Here is a 7,026-nt window from a genome sequence, read left to right as displayed (position 1 = left end):
CAATATTTAAATAATAAAAGTTTACTCTCAAAAACACGATTAAATCTGTTACTATGGTCTATTTCACATTCTCTAATGGAATTGTAGAGTGACAGAAAACAGGATCTTGATTCCTACTGATAACGATTTAACAGAATTTACATGTCGTTATGAGAAACTCGCTAGACTAGCAGAGCAGATGTTCTTCATGAATGCTAAAACTCGTTATTAAAATACATTTAATAAAAAATAAAAAGGTTCCCACCCTTGACCTTGAGGATTTTTTCAGGAGCCAGAAGTCTGTCACTCCCTGTTGGATGAACTCATAGAGAAGAGGGCTGGAGACGAAGTAAAGCATCATCCCCTGAAGAGTTTCTTTCTGAAGCTGACAAGACAGCCTTCTATAAAGAGCTCCAGCCTTAGGTTAAAAGGGAAGTCTCCCCTGTTGATAACAGGGCTTCTACAACCTGTTCATGCCAGAGGATCTCACAATCTATTCATGCTTAATACTGAAACTCTATGCAGAGACAATATCTGTGACTGCCATTGTGGCCTTCCAGACCTATTAGTTGACTGTCATTTATTCTTTGCTTCATTCCAGGAGGTTCTATGTTTACTCCCCAGGGCCCCATCTACAGGATGGAGAGTGCCTTACTTGGGACCTGAATTGATTTGTAGTTTATGGTGGATGTTCTGTTTTAAACTGTATGTTGTTCTTGTAAGTTAAACGTAATGTCCGTTAGACATTCTCATTTCTAGTTTTCGGAAATTATAAACCACTGAAAAAATTCGGATCTTAAAAATGACTTGTACATTTTGCATCTTGCACATTTAGCTGCAGCTGACAAACACATGATTTGCTCATGACTTACTGAAGATCTTTTGGGGGCATGTGTGCAAAACCTCCGAGTAAACAGGAAGTTTCAATGGCCAGCTTGTGTACACTCATGCGGTCTAAAGGAAGTAACTGATTACAGTGATGTATCTGTAAAGTCTAAACATTATTTTATGTATGAATGTCTCTGAATATCATTCTCTGAATGATGAATACAGCTGCAACTGTGCCACCCACATCATCTGGAGCAGTTCAGAATTAATTTTTGTCTTATAACATGACAAAAACATAAAAAATGTAAATAAAATACAACCTACTCACCAGAGATGCAAACTCATAATTTGCACCACCCCTCAGAGATCGTAAGCCAGTGGTACCGCTTGTATTCACTGGTCTGGAGGCGGCAAACGAACCCTGGCACTGGACACTTACATGCACAGGACGAGTCCGTGGAGGAAATCGGAGCAGCTGCTCTGGCCCTAACAGGAAAGGGTTCCCGGCCAATAAACAGACGTTAAGCAGGTGGGTAGTTGATGCCATCCTTTCGGCGTACAAGTCCTCTGGTCTCCCCACTCTGCTCGGGGTTAGGGCTCAGTCCATTCGGAGTGTGGCAGCCTCTACGGCCTGGTCTGCTGGAGTGTCACTCCAGGACATTTGCGAGACTGCGGGCTGGTCCACCCCGCTGACCTCGGCCTCACAGCCACTCCGGGCTCCTCTGTCCTGCGTGTAGGTGCCGAGGCCCTCACACACTAGGAAGGGTCTGGTCATTGTGGCGTGGATGGAGAGTTGTTCCCAAAGTTTGAAGTTCCCGAATTGGGAACGTCTCTGGGTTACGTATGTAACCCTAGTTCCGTGCCACACTCCCTGCATCCCTGCAGCGTTTACCTTCTCTCTGTGCAAAAGCCAGCATCGCTACCACCGTGCAGCCATTTTGTAGCTCCTGGTTGTTGCGACGTCGCCCGCCGATGACGTCACGACTTGCTTATTGGCCAGATTTCACACGTGGTTCAGACCGTGGACAACGCGGAAACATTCCCAAAGCGTTGCGACGCAGCGTCTCGTTCAATCTGGGAACCAGGGTTACATACGTAACCTAGAGACGTTTAAGGTACATCGGCCAGCACTACTGATTCTGAAGGCCCTGGGCAGATTAGATTGACATGGCAGCACATAGAGGTTGAAATCTGATTGGACAGAAAAAAACATACACGTACTGGAAGCAGGGTAGCCAAGAGAAACACTACGAAATGAAGAGAATAAACTGTTGGGAATAAATTAATACAATTTTATGGAACAAATATTAGAATTTAGGTTGTAAATGTGGGTCAGTGCTTCTGATAGTGTTCCGGCCAGCAGAGAAGGATTTACTGACCCTGACCACCCACCACTCTTAAAATAACTGCTCGTTATTAGAGAGCGGCTCTTTGTTATATCTGCCTTTGTGTTCATCTTTACATAAGAATCAGTTAAATATTAATCTCATGCCTGTGGCTGATTGTTAGGGCAACATATTATATGCAGGAAATATGCTGATGCTGCTGTTTATCTATGTGTGTTTAATTACAAATTCCATTTGTTTTGTTTTATTAAATATATCAACAATAACAAATTAAAAAACTAATTGTTTTATGGAGGATGGAAACGCACAGCATAATGTTATTTCAAGTCAAGTTGCACTTTTTACAACAGACATTGTCTCAAAGCAGCTTTACAGAATTTAAGAGCAGCCATGGTGACTGTGGTGAAGGAAAAACTCAGTTAGATGTTATGAGGAACAAACCTTGAGAGGAACCAGACTCAAAAGAGGAACCCATCCTCATTTGGGTGACATCAAGAGCGTGATTATAGTCTTTAAACAATACAGAACACTGGAGAGTGAGAACTAAACACCTAGCTCTTTACTGCATGTGGGTAAAGCAGTCGATACACACACACACACACACACACACACACACACACACACACACACACACACACACACACACACCTTTCTACTTGTGTTCCACCAAACAGCACAAACCGCGTTCACACACACTGCTGTACTGCCCTACATACAGCTGGCCACAGGTTCTATTTTGAGTTGCAGTGCACAGAGATGCACGAGACCTTTTTCTTTTTTTCTTTTGAGATAAACATTTGAAAGGAGTGACACATGATTTTTGGTTGAAGGTTATTTATTACATATAAACACAGAAAATACTGTATACATATATCAAAGGGTTTGACTTTATGTCTTTAGTCTCTGTAGCACCACATAACACTGACCTGAAGATCAGTCCACACATCACACACTACTTTCTACATCATAAACTCTAACATACAACGCTGAACTTGTACCTTTTTTCACCTTCTTTTGATTCTTTCACACATTTGCTCACTGTGTTCTCACCACTTTCTTTAGAGCTGTAGCAGAAATGCTAGTAAAAGATGTTCGTGATCTGGTGTGATTTACTTCAAAGCCGCTTGCATGCTGGAAAACCAGATAAACCACAAGACCAAGAGCCTTAAGCATCTTAGCTTCAAAGTATAGAATGAAAGAAGGCCAAACGTTTATCAACCGGAGCAGCAGATATCACAAGAGTTTTCATTACAGAAAATACTCAATAGAACATAGAAAACATATCAGGGCCATGTTCAGCACGGTGTAGCATCACATCTTTTTTTAACAATAGTCTGTTAAACGTCTGGGAACTGAGGAAATGAGTTGCTTGCGTTTTGGGACTGGAATGTTGTCCCATTTTTGCCTGATAAAAGATTCTTACTGCTAAACAGCCCTGGGGCTTCGTTGGCACATTTGTTGTTTCAAAATACGCCAAATATTTTTAATTGGTGAAAGGTTTGGTCTGCATTCAGGCCAGTTCAGCACACAAACTCTTCTACTACGAACCGATGCTGGAGTCAAGGGTGCAGTATGCGGTTTAGCATTATCCAGCTGAAATATACAAGGTCTTCCTTAAAAAAGATGTCGTCTGTATGGGAACATATTCTGCTCTAAAACCTGGAGATATATTTTAGCATTGATGTAGCCTCTCCAGATGATTAGGCTGCCCATTTCATAGGCACTAATTCACCCCATAGCTCCAGAGATATGGCTTTTGAACTAAATGCTGATCAGCCTGATGGTCCCTTTCCTCTTTAGTCCGGCGGACGTGGCTTCCATGGTTTCCATTAACATTTGTCAGATTTTGAGTCTCACCACAGAAGGTTTCTCACTTTGCAATTTACACAAAATTGAAGAGAAAAGAGAAGACGGCGGCGTTCCAAGATCATGTTCATATATGGCTTCTTCTTTGAAAGAAGTATTAACTTGCCTTTTTAGATAGTACGGTGAACTGTGTTCACAGACAGTGAATTTTAAAGTATTCCTGAGTCCATGCACTGATTATTGAGGCACATATTTCTGAAATTGTTTAACATTTTGTAGACGCAGCTTTCCACAGATTGGTGATCTGCCCATCTTTACTTCTGAAAGACTCTGACTGTTTAAGGTGCCCTTTTTATACCTAATCATGTTCCTGACCTGCTGCCAATTAACCTAATTAGTTGCAAAATGTTCTTCCTTGTTAGTACACTTACTTATCCAGAATTTTGTTGCTGTCTCAACCTTTTTGAAAAGTTTTGCCGTCATCAGTATGATAAAATTAATGTAATCACTAAAAGCAGCCTGCAAACAGAGCTTTACTATTTTCGAATAACATTTACATTTACAACATGATTAAGTACATGTTATCTTTACCATCATTTCAGAACAGGTTCAGGTAAATGACTGTGGATTACACACTGATATCCTCTACGGTCTAAACAGCATGTTATTATTGGAGGTCATGTAGAGGTCACATTTCTAATGTGAAAAACACAAACTTGAGCAGACACAGTGTTAGTAAAACACCTGAATTAAAACTCATGACTGAGAATCTTCTTACTGTAGCATTGATGATTCTCACGACACACTGACCACAAATAACTGGTGCACCCAGACTTAGAGAATCACACATTCACAGATGTCAGTCTCTCACTTCCTGGTTAGTGGCACTTTACTGAGTGAATTAAAGAGAAAACAATTTTAATGTAGCAATTTTTGTGCCAAAAAAAAAAAAAGAAAAAAAAAGTTGTTACAGTTTTTTACCTCAAGGTGCCACCACCACAAAACTTTTTTGGTACATTCAGTGCATTTTTTTTTGTATTGATACATGGTTATATTACTGAAATATAAATATTAACTTTTTTGTGGGTCTCAAGATGGTGTGAGCTTAGTTTTTTGACGACTACACAATATGTGTTGGAGTAGTAGCAGAAATTGGAATTGGATGTAAAGCATTTAAGTTTGTTATTATAAATTGTAACACTGCGGGAAACCCGGTTAGTTCCAGGCTGTTAGTGTGTGTTATTGGGGGCTGACAATATTGACTTCTCATCTGGAAGACACAGTGGAAAGAAGGACTTCTCTTTTCTTTCCCCAAAGAATTCACCTTGGGGAACTTCCTCTGGAGCAAACTCATGACAAAATGTAATTGTTATTGACCAATAGTGTGTTTGCAGGCTGATTAAAATAATTACACTGCTTTAATTACACCCCTTTAACAAACACTCACTGTCTAACTGTTATATTACTATGTCTAACAAAAAAACAGACCAGACTCATTACCATGGCAACAGATTAGTTTTGCTTACTCTGAATTACAGTTTTGTATTTTGTTGTATGATAATATTTGCTGCTGATTCGGAAACTCTTGCAGTATCTGATGAATAAACTTTGGCCTTATTTTCTTCTATCATTAATCTTTGCAGCTATGACGCTTGAAGCTCTTGGTCTTGTGGTTTATCTGGTTTTCCAGCATGGAAGCGGCTTTGAAGTAAATCACATCAGATCACAAACATCTTTCACACTTAGTATTTCTGTCACAGCTCTAAAGGAAGTGGTGAGAACGCAATGGGCAAATGTGTGAAAGAATTAAAAAAGGTACCAAAAGTAGTGTGTGACAGATGTGGCAAAAGTAAATACTTTCTTCACTTAAGTAGAAGTACAGATACTCATGTTTTAAAATTCTCTGGTAAAAGTTGAAGTACTGACTCTCCTTTTTTCTCACGTTAAAGTAAAGAAGTTTGGGCTCTGACATGTACTTTATTAAAAAGTAACACATCAAGACCTCACATCATATTAATATTAGGGCTGTCAATCGTTTAAAATATTTAATCGCAACTTAATCGCACATTTCTATCTGCTCTAAATGTACCATATATGAATACTTTATATTTTTAATACTCTTAGCAACATAGACATGGAGAAATATGGATGCAATTATGGTGTTTTAAATTACGTAAATAATCAGGACACCAAACGGAACTTTGCTATGTTTCCACACGGACGGTTAATGAGGTGATACCGAAGAAACTGAAACTAAAATTTAGTGCAATTAAAATGAATTTCACATTTTATATTAATTAATGAATGTTTTCAGGGGGGGGGTGGCTCCAGCGGTTAAGGCGCTGGGTTGCTGATCGGAAGGTCTGGGGTTCTAACCCCGGTATCGCCAAGCTGCCACTCTTGGGCCCTTAAGCAAGGCCCTTAACCCTCTATGCTCTGGGGGTCCCTTACGAGGGAAATATCAAGGTCCGTGACGTCGGAGTGACGTAGGGGCGCCTTCCCGTGGGCTCACCACCTGCAGGAGGGACCGTAAGGGACGGTGCTGTGAGGATTGGGCAGCAGTCGAAGGCGGGAGCCTGCTTAGACTGCTGCCCCCGCGACCCGAATTGCGGATAAGCGGGAGAAAATTTATGAATGATGATGATGAATGTTTTCAGGCTGAAGATCCACCATATAGAACACAATTAGAGAAAATATGATGAAGAAAAAATAGACATTTCACCAAATCAGTTGATTAAAACCAAACTAATGAGTCTGTTTTGAAAATGTAGGAAGTAGAAAGTACAGATATTTGTGTAAAAATGTAATGAGTGAAGTAAAATACTGATACCAGAAAAATCTACTACAGTAAAAGTACAGTACAGTAAAGAAGAATTTGTATTTTGTTACTTCCACCTTTAGTGTGTGATGTGTAGACTGATCTTCAGGTCAGTGTGATGTAGTGCTACAGAGACTAAAGACATAAACACAAACCCTGATATATGTATATTCTTGTAATAAATACATTTCATGCAAAAGCATGTGTCACCACATCTTTTTCTCATAAGAAAACCAGCAGAAGGTTTTG

The sequence above is a fragment of the Silurus aristotelis genome (genome assembly GCF_946808225.1).
Source record: "Silurus aristotelis genome assembly, chromosome: 27".
NCBI classification, from domain to species: Eukaryota; Metazoa; Chordata; class Actinopteri; order Siluriformes; family Siluridae; genus Silurus; species Silurus aristotelis.
The sequence above is the reverse complement of the archived record's forward strand: the minus strand, read 5'-3'. Positions refer to the sequence as shown.